This window comes from Leuresthes tenuis, unplaced genomic scaffold (genome assembly GCF_036924035.1).
Source record: "Leuresthes tenuis unplaced genomic scaffold, fLeuTen1.0.hap1 SCAF_98, whole genome shotgun sequence".
Lineage (NCBI taxonomy): Eukaryota > Metazoa > Chordata > Actinopteri > Atheriniformes > Atherinopsidae > Leuresthes > Leuresthes tenuis.
In genome coordinates this window covers 50,226-66,383 of record NW_027325452.1, presented here as the reverse complement: position 1 = coordinate 66,383, position 16,158 = coordinate 50,226, and the positions used below count along the sequence as shown (strand labels likewise).

General features: G+C 46.9%; 1 non-coding gene and 39 pseudogenes across 1 annotated transcript; all 40 read left to right on the top strand.

Annotated features, from left to right (window-relative positions):
• Nucleotides 1–50: 50 nt before the first annotated feature.
• On the top strand, nt 51–169 carry LOC140286681 (5S ribosomal RNA; annotated as a pseudogene).
• Nucleotides 170–438: 269 nt separating this feature from the next.
• LOC140286877 (5S ribosomal RNA) lies at nt 439–557 on the top strand (annotated as a pseudogene).
• Nucleotides 558–826: 269 nt separating this feature from the next.
• On the top strand, nt 827–945 carry LOC140286779 (5S ribosomal RNA; annotated as a pseudogene).
• A 269-nt stretch (nt 946–1,214) lies between these two features.
• On the top strand, nt 1,215–1,333 carry LOC140286575 (5S ribosomal RNA; annotated as a pseudogene).
• Nucleotides 1,334–1,602: 269 nt separating this feature from the next.
• Nucleotides 1,603–1,721, top strand: LOC140286680 (5S ribosomal RNA; annotated as a pseudogene).
• Nucleotides 1,722–1,990: 269 nt separating this feature from the next.
• LOC140286879 (5S ribosomal RNA) lies at nt 1,991–2,109 on the top strand (annotated as a pseudogene).
• A 269-nt stretch (nt 2,110–2,378) lies between these two features.
• LOC140286778 (5S ribosomal RNA) lies at nt 2,379–2,497 on the top strand (annotated as a pseudogene).
• Nucleotides 2,498–2,766: 269 nt separating this feature from the next.
• LOC140286573 (5S ribosomal RNA) lies at nt 2,767–2,885 on the top strand (annotated as a pseudogene).
• A 269-nt stretch (nt 2,886–3,154) lies between these two features.
• On the top strand, nt 3,155–3,273 carry LOC140286754 (5S ribosomal RNA; annotated as a pseudogene).
• A 656-nt stretch (nt 3,274–3,929) lies between these two features.
• Nucleotides 3,930–4,048, top strand: LOC140286812 (5S ribosomal RNA; annotated as a pseudogene).
• Nucleotides 4,049–4,317: 269 nt separating this feature from the next.
• On the top strand, nt 4,318–4,436 carry LOC140286777 (5S ribosomal RNA; annotated as a pseudogene).
• Nucleotides 4,437–4,705: 269 nt separating this feature from the next.
• LOC140286788 (5S ribosomal RNA) lies at nt 4,706–4,824 on the top strand (annotated as a pseudogene).
• Nucleotides 4,825–5,093: 269 nt separating this feature from the next.
• On the top strand, nt 5,094–5,212 carry LOC140286667 (5S ribosomal RNA; annotated as a pseudogene).
• Nucleotides 5,213–5,481: 269 nt separating this feature from the next.
• On the top strand, nt 5,482–5,600 carry LOC140286700 (5S ribosomal RNA; annotated as a pseudogene).
• Nucleotides 5,601–5,869: 269 nt separating this feature from the next.
• Nucleotides 5,870–5,988, top strand: LOC140286643 (5S ribosomal RNA; annotated as a pseudogene).
• Nucleotides 5,989–6,257: 269 nt separating this feature from the next.
• Nucleotides 6,258–6,376, top strand: LOC140286642 (5S ribosomal RNA; annotated as a pseudogene).
• A 272-nt stretch (nt 6,377–6,648) lies between these two features.
• LOC140286861 (5S ribosomal RNA) lies at nt 6,649–6,767 on the top strand (annotated as a pseudogene).
• Nucleotides 6,768–7,036: 269 nt separating this feature from the next.
• On the top strand, nt 7,037–7,155 carry LOC140286666 (5S ribosomal RNA; annotated as a pseudogene).
• Nucleotides 7,156–7,424: 269 nt separating this feature from the next.
• On the top strand, nt 7,425–7,543 carry LOC140286687 (5S ribosomal RNA; annotated as a pseudogene).
• A 269-nt stretch (nt 7,544–7,812) lies between these two features.
• On the top strand, nt 7,813–7,931 carry LOC140286565 (5S ribosomal RNA; annotated as a pseudogene).
• Nucleotides 7,932–8,200: 269 nt separating this feature from the next.
• Nucleotides 8,201–8,319, top strand: LOC140286765 (5S ribosomal RNA; annotated as a pseudogene).
• A 269-nt stretch (nt 8,320–8,588) lies between these two features.
• Nucleotides 8,589–8,707, top strand: LOC140286639 (5S ribosomal RNA; annotated as a pseudogene).
• Nucleotides 8,708–8,976: 269 nt separating this feature from the next.
• Nucleotides 8,977–9,095, top strand: LOC140286849 (5S ribosomal RNA; annotated as a pseudogene).
• A 269-nt stretch (nt 9,096–9,364) lies between these two features.
• On the top strand, nt 9,365–9,483 carry LOC140286654 (5S ribosomal RNA; annotated as a pseudogene).
• A 269-nt stretch (nt 9,484–9,752) lies between these two features.
• Nucleotides 9,753–9,871, top strand: LOC140286823 (5S ribosomal RNA; annotated as a pseudogene).
• Nucleotides 9,872–10,140: 269 nt separating this feature from the next.
• On the top strand, nt 10,141–10,259 carry LOC140286564 (5S ribosomal RNA; annotated as a pseudogene).
• Nucleotides 10,260–10,528: 269 nt separating this feature from the next.
• On the top strand, nt 10,529–10,646 carry LOC140286894 (5S ribosomal RNA; annotated as a pseudogene).
• Nucleotides 10,647–10,918: 272 nt separating this feature from the next.
• On the top strand, nt 10,919–11,037 carry LOC140286646 (5S ribosomal RNA; annotated as a pseudogene).
• A 269-nt stretch (nt 11,038–11,306) lies between these two features.
• On the top strand, nt 11,307–11,425 carry LOC140286756 (5S ribosomal RNA; annotated as a pseudogene).
• A 269-nt stretch (nt 11,426–11,694) lies between these two features.
• Nucleotides 11,695–11,813, top strand: LOC140286837 (5S ribosomal RNA; annotated as a pseudogene).
• A 269-nt stretch (nt 11,814–12,082) lies between these two features.
• LOC140286540 (5S ribosomal RNA) lies at nt 12,083–12,201 on the top strand (annotated as a pseudogene).
• A 269-nt stretch (nt 12,202–12,470) lies between these two features.
• LOC140286686 (5S ribosomal RNA) lies at nt 12,471–12,589 on the top strand (annotated as a pseudogene).
• Nucleotides 12,590–12,858: 269 nt separating this feature from the next.
• Nucleotides 12,859–12,977, top strand: LOC140286655 (5S ribosomal RNA; annotated as a pseudogene).
• A 656-nt stretch (nt 12,978–13,633) lies between these two features.
• Nucleotides 13,634–13,752, top strand: LOC140286531 (5S ribosomal RNA). The gene has a single exon (XR_011911316.1). It is a non-coding gene; the product is annotated as a 5S ribosomal RNA (ribosomal RNA).
• A 269-nt stretch (nt 13,753–14,021) lies between these two features.
• On the top strand, nt 14,022–14,140 carry LOC140286883 (5S ribosomal RNA; annotated as a pseudogene).
• A 269-nt stretch (nt 14,141–14,409) lies between these two features.
• LOC140286732 (5S ribosomal RNA) lies at nt 14,410–14,533 on the top strand (annotated as a pseudogene).
• Nucleotides 14,534–14,802: 269 nt separating this feature from the next.
• Nucleotides 14,803–14,921, top strand: LOC140286611 (5S ribosomal RNA; annotated as a pseudogene).
• A 269-nt stretch (nt 14,922–15,190) lies between these two features.
• LOC140286539 (5S ribosomal RNA) lies at nt 15,191–15,309 on the top strand (annotated as a pseudogene).
• A 269-nt stretch (nt 15,310–15,578) lies between these two features.
• LOC140286901 (5S ribosomal RNA) lies at nt 15,579–15,697 on the top strand (annotated as a pseudogene).
• Nucleotides 15,698–15,966: 269 nt separating this feature from the next.
• Nucleotides 15,967–16,085, top strand: LOC140286529 (5S ribosomal RNA; annotated as a pseudogene).
• Nucleotides 16,086–16,158: the final 73 nt, after the last annotated feature.

Genomic DNA, 16,158 nt, shown 5'->3' with positions numbered 1-16,158 from the left:
ACCGTATGATTCCTGTAGTTATATAATGCACATTTGTCAGACACATTGTTGCTTACGGCCACACCACCCTGAACATGCCCGACCTCGTCTGATCTCGGAAGCCAAGCAGGGTTGAGCCTCCTTAGTACTTGGATGGAAGACCTCTTGGGAATACCAGGTGCTGTAAGCTTTTTCTCTTCTCTCGACCACCTGCATGTCTTTTGTTGCAACGTCTGATCACCCTGTGACACATGAGGAAGTTGGTCATCTTCAGCTGCTGCTGCTTTGTTGGCTGACACAAAGTGATCTGAGAGTCTCAGTTTCAGTTGCAGAGAATGATCACATCAGAGAAGATGATTTGCCCGCTACACATCAGCCTTTCTCGGCAATTATCTGGTTGCATAGAGGAACCGTATGATTCCAGTACCTATATAATGCACATTTGTCACAGTTATGGTTGCTTACGGCCACACCACCCTGAATATGCCCAACCTCATCTGATCTCAGAAGCCAAGGAGGTTTGGGCCTGGTTAGTACTTGGATGGTAGACATTCTGGGAATACCAGGTGCTGTAAGCTTTTTCTCTTCTCTCTACCACCTGCATGTCTTTTGTTGCAACGTCTGATCACCCTGTGACACATGAGGAAGTTGGTCATCTTCAGCTGCTGCTGCTTTGTTGGCTGACACAAAGTGATCTGAGAGTCTCAGTTTCAGTTGCAAAGAATGATCACATCAGAGAAGATGATTTGCCCGCTACACATCAGCCTTTCTCGGCAATTATCTGGTTGCATAGAGGAACCGTATGATTCCAGTACCTATATAATGCACATTTGTCAGAGACATTGTTGCTTACGGCCACACCACCCTGAATAAGCCCGACCTCGTCTGATCTCGGACGCCAAACAGGGTTGTACCTGGTTAGTACTTGGATGGGAGACAGCTTGGGAACACCAGGTGCTGTAAGCTTTTTCTCTTCTCTCAACCACCTGCATGTCTTTTGTTGCAACGTCTGATCACCCTGTGACACATGAGGAAGTTGGTCATCTTCAGCTTCTGCTGCTTTGTTGGCAGACACGAAGTGATCTGAGAGTCTCAGTTTCAGCTGCAGAGAATGATCACATGAGGGAAGAAGATGTGCCCACTACAAGTCAGCCTTTCTCGGCAATTATCTGGTTACATAGAGGAACCGTATGATTCCAGTACCTATATAATGCACATTTGTCACAGACATTGTTGCTTACGGCCACACCACCCTGAACATGCCCGACCTCGTCTGATCTCGGTAGCCAAGGAGGGTTGGGCCTGGTTAGTACTTTAATGGGAGACTGCTTGGGAATACCAGGTGCTGTAAGCGTTTTCTCTTCTCTCTACAACCTGCATGTCTTTTGTTGCAACGTCTGATCACCCTGTGACACACGAGGAAGTTGGCCATCTTCAGCTGCTGCTGCTTTGTTGGAAGACACGAAGTGATCTGAGAGTCTCAGTTTCAACTGAAGAGAATAATGACGTCAGGGAAGAAGATGTGCCGACTACACATCAGCCTTTCTCAGCAATTATCTGGTTACATAGAGGAACCGTATGATTCCTGTAGTTATATAATGCACATTTGTCAGACACATTGTTGCTTACGGCCACACCACCCTGAACATGCCCGACCTCGTCTGATCTCGGAAGCCAAGCAGGGTTGAGCCTCCTTAGTACTTGGATGGAAGACCTCTTGGGAATACCAGGTGCTGTAAGCTTTTTCTCTTCTCTCGACCACCTGCATGTCTTTTGTTGCAACGTCTGATCACCCTGTGACACATGAGGAAGTTGGTCATCTTCAGCTGCTGCTGCTTTGTTGGCTGACACAAAGTGATCTGAGAGTCTCAGTTTCAGTTGCAGAGAATGATCACATCAGAGAAGATGATTTGCCCGCTACACATCAGCCTTTCTCGGCAATTATCTGGTTGCATAGAGGAACCGTATGATTCCAGTACCTATATAATGCACATTTGTCACAGTTATGGTTGCTTACGGCCACACCACCCTGAATATTCCCAACCTCATCTGATCTCAGAAGCCAAGGAGGTTTGGGCCTGGTTAGTACTTGGATGGTAGACATTCTGGGAATACCAGGTGCTGTAAGCTTTTTCTCTTCTCTCTACCACCTGCATGTCTTTTGTTGCAACGTCTGATCACCCTGTGACACATGAGGAAGTTGGTCATCTTCAGCTGCTGCTGCTTTGTTGGCTGACACAAAGTGATCTGAGAGTCTCAGTTTCAGTTGCAAAGAATGATCACATCAGAGAAGATGATTTGCCCGCTACACATCAGCCTTTCTCGGCAATTATCAGGTTGCATAGAGGAACCGTATGATTCCAGTACCTATATAATGCACATTTGTCAGAGACATTGTTGCTTACGGCCACACCACCCTGAATAAGCCCGACCTCGTCTGATCTCGGACGCCAAACAGGGTTGTACCTGGTTAGTACTTGGATGGGAGACAGCTTGGGAACACCAGGTGCTGTAAGCTTTTTCTCTTCTCTCAACCACCTGCATGTCTTTTGTTGCAACGTCTGATCACCCTGTGACACATGAGGAAGTTGGTCATCTTCAGCTTCTGCTGCTTTGTTGGCAGACACGAAGTGATCTGAGAGTCTCAGTTTCAGCTGCAGAGAATGATCACATGAGGGAAGAAGATGTGCCCACTACAAGTCAGCCTTTCTCGGCAATTATCTGGTTACATAGAGGAACCGTATGATTCCAGTACCTATATAATGCACATTTGTCACAGACATTGTTGCTTACGGCCACACCACCCTGAACATGCCCGACCTCGTCTGATCTCGGTAGCCAAGGAGGGTTGGGCCTGGTTAGTACTTTAATGGGAGACTGCTTGGGAATACCAGGTGCTGTAAGCGTTTTCTCTTCTCTCTACAACCTGCATGTCTTTTGTTGCAACGTCTGATCACCCTGTGACACACGAGGAAGTTGGCCATCTTCAGCTGCTGCTGCTTTGTTGGAAGACACGAAGTGATCTGAGAGTCTCAGTTTCAACTGAAGAGAATAATCACGTCAGGGAAGAAGATGTGCCGACTACACATCAGCCTTTCTCAGCAATTATCTGGTTACATAGAGGAACCGTATGATTCCTGTAGTTATATAATGCACATTTGTCAGACACATTGTTGCTTACGGCCACACCACCCTGAACATGCCCGACCTCGTCTGATCTCGGAAGCCAAGCAGGGTTGAGCCTCCTTAGTACTTGGATGGGAGACTGCTTGGGAATACCAGGTGCTGTAAGCGTTTTCTCTTCTCTCTACAACCTGCATGTCTTTTGTTGCAACGTCTGATCACCCTGTGACACATGAGGAAGTTGGTCATATTCAGCTGCTGCTGCTTTGTTGGCTGACACAAAGTGATCTGAGAGTCTCAGTTTCAGTTGCAGAGAATGATCACATCAGAGAAGATGATTTGCCCGCTACACATCAGCCTTTCTCGGCAATTATCTGGTTGCATAGAGGAACCGTATGATTCCAGTACCTATATAATGCACATTTGTCAGAGACATTGTTGCTTACGGCCACACCACCCTGAATAAGCCCGACCTCGCCTGATCTCGGACACCAAGAAGGTTGTACCTGGTTAGTACTTGGATGGGAGACATCTTGGGAATACCAGGTGCTGTAAGCTTTTTCTCTTCTCTCTACCACCTGCATGTCTTTTGTTGCAACGTCTGATCACCCTGTGACACGTGAAGAAGTTGGTCATCTTCAGCTGCTGCTGCTTTGTTGATAGACACGAGGTGATCTGAGAGTCTCAGTTTCAGCTGAAGAGAATAATCACATCAAGGATGAAGATGAACCCACTACAAGTCAGCCTTTTTCGGCAATTATCTGGTTACACAGAGGAACTGTATGATTCCAGTACCTATATAATGCACATTTGTCACAGTTATGGTTGCTTACGGCCACACCACCCTGAATATGCCCAACCTCATCTGATCTCAGAAGCCAAGCAGGTTTGGGCCTGGTTAGTACTTGGGTGGTAGACATTCTGGGAATACCAGGTGCTGTAAGCTTTTTCTCTTCTCTCTACCACCTGCATGTCTTTTGTTGCAACGTCTGATCACCCTGTGACACATGAGGAAGTTGGTCATCTTCAGCTGCTGCTGCTTTGTTGGCTGACACAAAGTGATCTGAGAGTCTCAGTTTCAGTTGCAGAGAATGATCACATCAGAGAAGATGATTTGCCCGCTACACATCAGCCTTTCTCGGCAATTATCTGGTTGCATAGAGGAACCGTATGATTCCAGTACCTATATAATGCACATTTGTCAGAGACATTGTTGCTTACGGCCACACCACCCTGAATAAGCCCGACCTCGTCTGATCTCGGACGCCAAACAGGGTTGTACCTGGTTAGTACTTGGATGGGAGACAGCTTGGGAACACCAGGTGCTGTAAGCTTTTTCTCTTCTCTCTACCACCTGCAAGTCTTTTGTTGCAACGTCTGATCACCCTGTGACACGTGAAGAAGTTGGTCATCTTCAGCTGCTGCTGCTTTGTTGATAGACACGAGGTGATCTGAGAGTCTCATTTTCAGCTGAAGAGAATAATCACATCAAGGAGGAAGATGAACCCACTACAAGTCAGCCTTTTTCGGCAATTATCTGGTTACACAGAGGAAGTGTATGATCCCAGTACCTATATAATGCACACTTGTCACCGATATTGTTGCTTACGGCCACACCACCCTGAATAAGCCCGACCTCGTCTGATCTCGGAAGCCAAGCAGGGTTGGGCCTGGTTAGGACTTGAATGGGAGACCGCTTGGGAATACCAGGTGCTGTAAGCTTTTTCTCTTCTCTATACCACCTGCATGTCTTTTGTTGCAACGTCTGATCACCCTGTTACACATGAGGAAGTTGGTCATCTTCAGCTTCTGCTGCTTTGTTGGCAGACACGAAGTGATCTGAGAGTCTCAGTTTCAGCTGAAGAGAATAATCACATCAGGGAAGAAGATGTGCCCACTACAAGTCAGCCTTTCTCTGCAATTATCTGGTTACATAGAAGAAGTGTATGATTCCAGTACCTATATAATGCACATTTGTCACAGCTATTGTTGCTTACGGCCGCACCACCCTGAATATGCCTGACCTCGTCTGATCTTGGAAGAAAAGCAGGGTTGGGCCTGGTTAGTACTTGGATGGGAGACCACTTCGGAATACCAGGTGATGTAAGCTTCTTCTCTTCTCTCTACCACCTGCATGTCTTTTGTTGCAACGTCTGATCACCCTGTGACACATGAGGAAGTTGGTCATCTTCAGCTTCTGCTGCTTTGTTGGCAGACACGAAGTGATCTGAGAGTCTCAGTTTCAGCTGAAGAGAATGATCACATCAGAGAAGATTATATGCCCGCTACACATCAGCCTTTCTCGGCAATTATCTGGTTGCATAGAGGAACCGTATGCTTCCAGTACCTATATAATGCACATTTGTCAGAGACATTGTTGCTTACGGCCACACCACCCTGAACATGCCCGACCTCGTATGATCTCGGAAGCCAAGCAGGGTTGAGCCTGCTTAGTGCTTGGATGGGAGACTGCTTGGGAATACCAGGTGCTGTAAGCTTCTTCTCTTCTCTCTACCACCTGCATGTCTTTTGTTGCAACGTCTGATCACCCTGTGACACATGAGGAAGTTGGTCATCTTCAGCTGCTGCTGCTTTGTTGGCAGACACAAAGTGATCTGAGAGTCTCAGTTTCAGCTACAGAGAATAATCACGTCAGGGAAGAAGATGTGCCCACTACAAGTCAGCCTTTCTCTGCAATTATCTGGTTACATAGAAGAAGTGTATGATTCCAGTACCTATATAATGCACATTTGTCACAGCTATTGTTGCTTACGGCCGCACCACCCTGAATATGCCTGACCTCGTCTGATCTTGGAAGAAAAGCAGGGTTGGGCCTGGTTAGTACTTGGATGGTGGACTATCTGGGAATACCAGGTGCTGTAAGCTTCTTCTCTTCTCTCTACCACCTGCATGTCTTTTGTTGCAACGTCTGATCACCCTGTGACACATGAGGAAGTTGGTCATCTTCAGCTGCTGCTGCTTTGTTGGCAGACACAAAGTGATCTGAGAGTCTCAGTTTCAGCTACAGAGAATAATCACGTCAGGGAAGAAGATGTGCCCACTACAAGTCAGCCTTTCTCTGCAATTATCTGGTTACATAGAAGAAGTGTATGATTCCAGTACCTATATAATGCACATTTGACACAGCTATTGTTGCTTACGGCCGCACCACCCTGAATATGCCTGACCTCGTCTGATCTTGGAAGAAAAGCAGGGTTGGGCCTGGTTAGTACTTGGATGGTGGACTATCTGGGAATACCAGGTGCTGTAAGCTGATTCTCTTCTCTCTACCACCTGCATGTCTTTTGTTGCAACGTCTGATCACCCTGTGACACATGAGGAAGTTGGTCATCTTCAGCAGCTGCTGCTGCTTTGTTGGCAGACACGAAGTGATCTGAGAGTCTCAGTTTCAGCTGCAGAGAATGATCACATCAGGGAAGAAGAAGTGCCCATAACAAGTGAGCCTTTCTCGGAAATGATCTGGTTGCATAGAGGAACCGTATGATTCCAGTACCTATATAATGCACATTTGTCAGAGACATTGTTGCTTACGGCCACACCACCCTGAACATACCCGACCTCGTCTGATCTCGGAAGCCAAGGAGGGTTGGGCGTGGTTAGTACTTGGATGGAAGACCTCTTGGGAATACCAGGTGCTGTAAGCTTTTTCTTTTCTCTCGACCACCTGCATGTCTTTTGTTGCAACGTCTGATCACCCTGTGACACATGAGGAAGGTGGTCATCTTCAGCTTCTGCTGCTTTGTTGGCAGACACGAAGTGATCTGAGAGTCTCAGTTTCAGCTGCAGAGAATGATCACATGAGGGAAGAAGATTTGCCCACTACAAGTCAGCCTTTCTCGGCAATTATCTGGTTACATAGAGGAACCGTATGATTCCAGTACCTATATAATGCACATTTGTCACAGACATTGTTGCTTACGGCCACACCACCCTGAACATGCCCGACCTCGTCTGATCTCGGTAGCCAAGGAGGGTTGGGCCTGGTTAGTACTTGGATGGGAGACCACTTGGGAATACCAGGAGCTGTAAGCTTTTTGTCTTCTCTCGACCACCTGCATGTCTTTTGTTGCAACGTCTGATCACCCTGTGACACATGAGGAAGTTGGTCATCTTCAGCTGCTGCTGCTTTGTTGGCAGACACGAAGTGATCTGAGAGTCTCAGTTTCAGCTGCAGAGAATAATCACATCAGGGAAGAAGATGTGCCCATAACAAGTCAGCCTTTCTCTGCAATTATCTGGTTACATAGAGGAATTGTATGATTCCAGTACCTATATAATGCACATTTGTCACAGAAATTGTTCCTTACGGCCACACCACCCTGAATAAGCCCGACCTCGTCTGATCTCGGAAGCCAAGGAGGGTTGGGCCTGGTTAGTACTTTAATGGGAGACTGCTTGGGAATACCAGGTGCTGTAAGCGTTTTCTCTTCTCTCTACAACCTGCATGTCTTTTGTTGCAACGTCTGATCACCCTGTGACACATGAGGAAGTTGGCCATCTTCAGCTGCTGCTGCTTTGTTGGAAGACACGAAGTGATCTGAGAGTCTCAGTTTCAACTGAAGAGAATAATCACGTCAGGGAAGAAGATGTGCCCACTACACATCAGCCTTTCTCAGCAATTATCTGGTTACATAGAGGAACCGTATGATTCCTGTACTTATATAATGCACTTTTGTCAGACACATTGTTGCTTACGGCCACACCACCCTGAACATACCCGACCTCGTCTGATCTCGGAAGCCAAGCAGGGTTGAACCTGCTTAGTACTTGGATGGGAGACTGCTTGGGAATACCAGGTGCTGTAAGCGTTTTCTCTTCTCTCTACAACCTGCATGTCTTTTGTTGCAACGTCTGATCACCCTGTGACACATGAGGAAGTTGGTCATCTTCAGCTGCTGCTGCTTTGTTGGCAGACACAAAGTGATCTGAGAGTCTCAGTTTCAGCTACAGAGAATAATCACGTCAGGGAAGAAGATGTGCCCACTACAAGTCAGCCTTTCTCTGCAATTATCTGGTTACATAGAAGAAGTGTATGATTCCAGTACCTATATAATGCACATTTGTCACAGCTATTGTTGCTTACGGCCGCACCACCCTGAATATGCCTGACCTCGTCTGATCTTGGAAGAAAAGCAGGGTTGGGCCTGGTTAGTGCTTGGATGGTGGACTATCTGGGAATACCAGGTGCTGTAAGCTTCTTCTCTTCTCTCTACCACCTGCATGTCTTTTGTTGCAACGTCTGATCACCCTGTGACACATGAGGAAGTTGGTCATCTTCAGCTGCTGCTGCTTTGTTGGCAGACACAAAGTGATCTGAGAGTCTCAGTTTCAGCTACAGAGAATAATCACGTCAGGGAAGAAGATGTGCCCACTACAAGTCAGCCTTTCTCTGCAATTATCTGGTTACATAGAAGAAGTGTATGATTCCAGTACCTATATAATGCACATTTGACACAGCTATTGTTGCTTACGGCCGCACCACCCTGAATATGCCTGACCTCGTCTGATCTTGGAAGAAAAGCAGGGTTGGGCCTGGTTAGTACTTGGATGGTGGACTATCTGGGAATACCAGGTGCTGTAAGCTGATTCTCTTCTCTCTACCACCTCCATGTCTTTTGTTGCAACGTCTGATCACCCTGTGACACATGAGGAAGTTGGTCATCTTCAGCTGCTGCTGCTTTGTTGGCAGACACAAAGTGATCTGAGAGTCTCAGTTTCAGCTGCAGAGAATAATCACGTCAGGGAAGAAGATGTGCCCACTACACATCAGCCTTTCTCGGAAATGATCTGGTTGCATAGAGGAACCGTATGATTCCAGTACCTATATAATGCACATTTGTCAGAGACATTGTTGCTTACGGCCACACCACCCTGAACATACCCGACCTCGTCTGATCTCGGAAGCCAAGGAGGGTTGGGCGTGGTTAGTACTTGGATGGAAGACCTCTTGGGAATACCAGGTGCTGTAAGCTTTTTCTTTTCTCTCGACCACCTGCATGTCTTTTGTTGCAACGTCTGATCACCCTGTGACACATGAGGAAGGTGGTCATCTTCAGCTTCTGCTGCTTTGTTGGCAGACACGAAGTGATCTGAGAGTCTCAGTTTCAGCTGCAGAGAATGATCACATGAGGGAAGAAGATTTGCCCACTACAAGTCAGCCTTTCTCGGCAATTATCTGGTTACATAGAGGAACCGTATGATTCCAGTACCTATATAATGCACATTTGTCACAGACATTGTTGCTTACGGCCACACCACCCTGAACATGCCCGACCTCGTCTGATCTCGGTAGCCAAGGAGGGTTGGGCCTGGTTAGTACTTGGATGGGAGACCACTTGGGAATACCAGGAGCTGTAAGCTTTTTGTCTTCTCTCGACCACCTGCATGTCTTTTGTTGCAACGTCTGATCACCCTGTGACACATGAGGAAGTTGGTCATCTTCAGCTGCTGCTGCTTTGTTGGCAGACACGAAGTGATCTGAGAGTCTCAGTTTCAGCTGCAGAGAATGATCACATCAGGGAAGAAGATGTGCCCATAACAAGTCAGCCTTTCTCTGCAATTATCTGGTTACATAGAGGAATTGTATGATTCCAGTACCTATATAATGCACATTTGTCACAGAAATTGTTCCTTACGGCCACACCACCCTGAATAAGCCCGACCTCGTCTGATCTCGGAAGCCAAGGAGGGTTGGGCCTGGTTAGTACTTTAATGGGAGACTGCTTGGGAATACCAGATGCTGTAAGCGTTTTCTCTTCTCTCTACAACCTGCATGTCTTTTCTTGCAACGTCTGATCACCCTGTGACACATGAGGAAGTTGGCCATCTTCAGCTGCTGCTGCTTTGTTGGAAGACACGAAGTGATCTGAGAGTCTCAGTTTCAACTGAAGAGAATAATCACGTCAGGGAAGAAGATGTGCCCACTACACATCAGCCTTTCTCAGCAATTATCTGGTTACATAGAGGAACCGTATGATTCCTGTACTTATATAATGCACTTTTGTCAGACACATTGTTGCTTACGGCCACACCACCCTGAACATACCCGACCTCGTCTGATCTCGGAAGCCAAGCAGGGTTGAACCTGCTTAGTACTTGGATGGGAGACTGCTTGGGAATACCAGGTGCTGTAAGCGTTTTCTCTTCTCTCTACAACCTGCATGTCTTTTGTTGCAACGTCTGATCACCCTGTGACACATGAGGAAGTTGGTCATCTTCAGCTGCTGCTGCTTTGTTGGCTGACACAAAGTGATCTGAGAGTCTCAGTTTCGGTTGCAGAGAATGATCACATCAGAGAAGATGATTTGCCCGCTACACATCAGCCTTTCTCGGCAATTATCTGGTTGCATAGAGGAACCGTATGATTCCAATACCTATATAATGCACATTTGTCAGAGACATTGTTGCTTACGGCCACACCACCTTGAATAAGCCCGACCTCGTCTGATCTCGGACACCAAGAAGGTTGTACCTGGTTAGTACTTGGATGGGAGACAGCTTGGGAATACCAGGTGCTGTAAGCTTTTTCTCTTCTCTCTACCACCTGCATGTCTTTTGTTGCAACGTCTGATCACCCTGTGACACGTGAAGAAGTTGGTCATCTTCAGCTGCTGCTGCTTTGTTGATAGACACGAGGTGATCTGAGAGTCTCAGTTTCAGCTGAAGAGAATAATCACATCAAGGAGGAAGATGATGTGCCCACTACAAGTCAGCCTTTTTCGGCAATTATCTGGTTACACAGAGGAAGTGTATGATTCCAGTACCTATATAATGCACATTTGTCACCGATATTGTTGCTTACGGCCGCACCACCCTGAATATACCTGACCTCGTCTGATCTTGGAAGAAAAGCAGGGTTGGGCCTCGTTAGTATTTGGATGGGAGACCACTTCGGAATACGAGGTGCTGTAAGCTTTTTCTCTTCTCTGTACCACCTGCATGTCTTTTGTTGCAACGTCTGATCACCCTGTGACACATGAGGAAGTTGGTCATCTTCAGCTTCTGCTGCTTTGTTGGCAGACACAAAGTGATCTGAGAGTCTCAGTTTCAGCTCGAGAGAATAATCACGTCAGGGAAGAAGATGTGCCCACTACTTATCAGCTTTTCTCGGCAATTATCTGGTTACATAGAGGAACTGTATGATTCCAGTACCTATATAATGCACATTTGTCACAGTTATGGTTGCTTACGGCCACACCACCCTGAATATGCCTGACCACGTCTGATCTCGGAAGCCAAGCAGGTTTGGGCCTGGTTAGTACTTGGATGGTAGAATATCTGGGAATACCAGGTGCTGTAAGCTGATTCTCTTCTCTCTACCACCTGCATGTCTTTTGTTGCAACGTCTGATCACCCTGTGACACATGAGGAAGTTGGTCATCTTCAGCTGCTGCTGCTGTGTTGGCAGACACAAAGTGATCTGAGAGTCTCAGTTTCAGCTGCAGAGAATAATCACGTCAGGGCAGAAGATGTGCCCACTACACATCAGCCTTTCTCGGAAATGATCTGGTTGCATAGAGGAACCGTATGATTCCAGTACCTATATAATGCACATTTGTCAGAGACATTGTTGCTTACGGCCACACCACCCTGAACATACCCGACCTCGTCTGATCTCGGAAGCCAAGGAGGGTTGGGCGTGGTTAGTACTTGGATGGAAGACCTCTTGGGAATACCAGGTGCTGTAAGCTTTTTCTCTTCTCTCGACCACCTGCATGTCTTTTGTTGCAACGTCTGATCACCCTGTGACACATGAGGAAGGTGGTCATCTTCAGCTGCTGCTGCTTTGTTGGCAGACACAAAGTGATCTGAGAGTCTCAGTTTCAGCTGCAGAGAATGATCACATGAGGGAAGAAGATTTGCCCACTACAAGTCAGCCTTTCTCGGCAATTATCTGGTTACATAGAGGAACCGTATGATTCCAGTACCTATATAATGCACATTTGTCACAGACATTGTTGCTTACGGCCACACCACCCTGAACATGCCCGACCTCGTCTGATCTCGGTAGCCAAGGAGGGTTGGGCCTGGTTAGTACTTAAATGGGAGACCGCTTGGGAATACCAGGAGCTGTAAGCTTTTTGTCTTCTCTCGACCACCTGCATGTCTTTTGTTGCAACGTCTGATCACCCTGTGACACATGAGGAAGTTGGTCATCTTCAGCTGCTGCTGCTTTGTTGGCAGACACGAAGTGATCTGAGAGTCTCAGTTTCAGCTGCAGAGAATAATCACATCAGGGAAGAAGATGTGCCCATAACAAGTCAGCCTTTCTCTGCAATTATCTGGTTACATAGAGGAATTGTATGATTCCAGTACCTATATAATGCACATTTGTCACAGAAATTGTTCCTTACGGCCACACCACCCTGAATAAGCCCGACCTCGTCTGATCTCGGAAGCCAAGGAGGGTTGGGCCTGGTTAGTACTTTAATGGGAGACTGCTTGGGAATACCAGGTGCTGTAAGCGTTTTGTCTTCTCTCGACCACCTGCATGTCTTTTGTTGCAACGTCTGATCACCCTGTGACACATGAGGAAGTTGGCCATCTTCAGCTGCTGCTGCTTTGTTGGAAGACACGAAGTGATCTGAGAGTCTCAGTTTCAACTGAAGAGAATAATCACGTCAGGGAAGAAGATGTGCCGACTACACATCAGCCTTTCTCAGCAATTATCTGGTTACATAGAGGAACCGTATGATTCCTGTACTTATATAATGCACTTTTGTCAGACCCATTGTTGCTTACGGCCACACCACCCTGAACATACCCGACCTCGTCTGATCTTGGAAGCCAAGCAGGGTTGAACCTGCTTAGTACTTGGATGGGAGACTGCTTGGGAATACCAGGTGCTGTAAGCATTTTCTCTTCTCTCTACAACCTGCATGTCTTTTGTTGCAACGTCTGATCACCCTGTGACACATGAGGAAGTTGGTCATCTTCAGCTGCTGCTGCTTTGTTGGCTGACACAAAGTGATCTGAGAGTCTCAGTTTCAGTTGCAGAGAATGATCACATCAGAGAAGATGATTTGCCCGCTACACATCAGCCTTTCTCGGCCATTATCTGGTTGCATAGAGGAACCGTATGATTCCAGTACCTATATAATGCACATTTGTCAGAGACATTGTTGCTTACGGCCACACCACCCTGAATAAGCCCGACCTCGTCTGATCTCGGACACCAAGAAGGTTGTACCTGGTTAGTACTTGGATGGGAGACAGCTTGGGAATACCAGGTGCTGTAAGCTTTTTCTCTTCTCTCTACCATCTGCATGTCTTTTGTTGCAACGTCTGATCACCCTGTGACACGTGAAGAAGTTGGTCATCTTCAGCTGCTGCTGCTTTGTTGATAGACACGAGGTGATCTGAGAGTCTCAGTTTCAGCTGAAGAGAATAATCACATCAAGGAGGAAGATGAACCAACTACAAGTCAGCCTTTTCCGGCAATTATCTGGTTACACAGAGGAAGTGTATGATTCCAGTACCTATATAATGCACATTTGTCACCGATATTGTTGCTTACGGCCGCACCACCCTGAATATACCTGACCTCGTCTGATCTTGGAAGAAAAGCAGGGTTGGGCCTGGTTAGTACCTGGATGGGAGACCACTTGGGAATACCAGGTGCTGTAAGCTTTTTCTCTTCTCTCTACCACCTGCATGTCTTTTGTTGCAACGTCTGATCACCCTGTGACACATGAGGAAGTTGGTCATCTTCAGCTGCTGCTGTTTTGTTGGCTGACACGAAGTGATCTGAGAGCCTCAGTTTCAGTTGCAGAGAATGATCACATCAGAGAAGATGATATGCCCGCTACACATCAGCCTTTCTCGGCAATTATCTGGTTGCATAGAGGAACCGTATGATTCCAGTACCTATATAATGCACATTTGTCAGAGACATTGTTGCTTACGGCCACACAACCCTGAACATGCCCGACCTAGTCTGATCTCGGAAGCCAAGCACAGTTGGGCCTGGTTTGTACTTGGATGGAAGACCTCTTGGGAATACGAGGTGCTGTAAGCTTTTTCTCTTCTCTGTACCACCTGCATGTCTTTTGTTGCAACGTCTGATCACCCTGTGACACATGAGGAAGTTGGTCATCTTCAGCTTCTGCTGCTTTGTTGGCAGACACAAAGTGATCTGAGAGTCTCAGTTTCAGCTCGAGAGAATAATCACGTCAGGGAAGAAGATGTGCCCACTACTTATCAGCTTTTCTCGGCAATTATCTGGTTACATAGAGGAACTGTATGATTCCAGTACCTATATAATGCACATTTGTCACAGAGATTGTCGCTTACGGCCACACCACCCTGAATATAATATGCCCGACCTCGTCTGATCTCGGAAGCCAAGCAGGATTGTGCCTGGTTAGTACTTGGGTGGGAGACTGCTTGGGAATACCAGGTGCTGTAAGCTTTTTCTCTTCTCTCTACCACCTGCATGTCTTTTGTTGCAACGTCTGATCACCCTGTGACACATGAGGAAGTTGGTCATCTTCAGCTGCTGCTGCTGTGTTGGCAGACACAAAGTGATCTGAGAGTCTCAGTTTCAGCTGCAGAGAATAATCACGTCAGGGAAGAAGATGTGCCCACTACACATCAGCCTTTCTCGGAAATGATCTGGTTGCATAGAGGAACCGTATGATTCCAGTACCTATATAATGCACATTTGTCAGAGACATTGTTGCTTACGGCCACACCACCCTGAACATACCCGACCTCGTCTGATCTCGGAAGCCAAGGAGGGTTGGGCGTGGTTAGTACTTGGATGGTAGACTGCTTGGGAACACCAGGTGCTGTAAGCTTTTTCTCTTCTCTCGACCACCTGCATGTCTTTTGTTGCAACGTCTGATCACCCTGTGACACATGAGGAAGGTGGTCATCTTCAGCTGCTGCTGCTTTGTTGGCAGACACGAAGTGATCTGAGAGTCTCAGTTTCAGCTGCAGAGAATGATCACATGAGGGAAGAAGATTTGCCCACTACAAGTCAGCCTTTCTCGGCAATTATCTGGTTACATAGAGGAACCGTATGAATCCAGTACCTATATAATGCACATTTGTCACAGACATTGTTGCTTACGGCCACACCACCCTGAACATGCCCGACCTCGTCTGATCTCGGTAGCCAAGGAGGGTTGGGCCTGGTTAGTACTTAAATGGGAGACCGCTTGGGAATACCAGGAGCTGTAAGCTTTTTGTCTTCTCTCGACCACCTGCATGTCTTTTGTTGCAACGTCTGATCACCCTGTGACACATGAGGAAGTTGGTCATCTTCAGCTGCTGCTGCTTTGTTGGCAGACACGAAGTGATCTGAGAGTCTCAGTTTCAGCTGCAGAGAATAATCACATCAGGGAAGAAGATGTGCCCATAACAAGTCAGCCTTTCTCTGCAATTATCTGGTTACATAGAGGAATTGTATGATTCCAGTACCTATATAATGCACATTTGTCACAGAAATTGTTCCTTACGGCCACACAACCCTGAACATGCCCGACCTAGTCTGATCTCGGAAGCCAAGCACAGTTGGGCCTGGTTTGTACTTGGATGGAAGACCTCTTGGGAATACGAGGTGCTGTAAGCTTTTTCTCTTCTCTGTACCACCTGCATGTCTTTTGTTGCAACGTCTGATCACCCTGTGACACATGAGGAAGTTGGTCATCTTCAGCTTCTGCTGCTTTGTTGGCAGACACAAAGTGATCTGAGAGTCTCAGTTTCAGCTCGAGAGAATAATCACGTCAGGGAAGAAGATGTGCCCACTACTTATCAGCTTTTCTCGGCAATTATCTGGCTACATAGAGGAACTGTATGATTCCATTACCTATATAATGCACATTTGTCACAGTTATGGTTGCTTACGGCCACACCACCCTGAATATGCCCGACCACGTCTGATCTCGGAAGCCAAGCAGGTTTGGGCCTGGTTAGTACTTGGATGGTAGACTGTCTGGGAATACCAGGTGCTGTAAGCTTTTTCTCTTCTCTCTACCACCTGCATGTCTTTTGTTGCAACGTCTGATCACCCTGTGACACATGAGGAAGGTG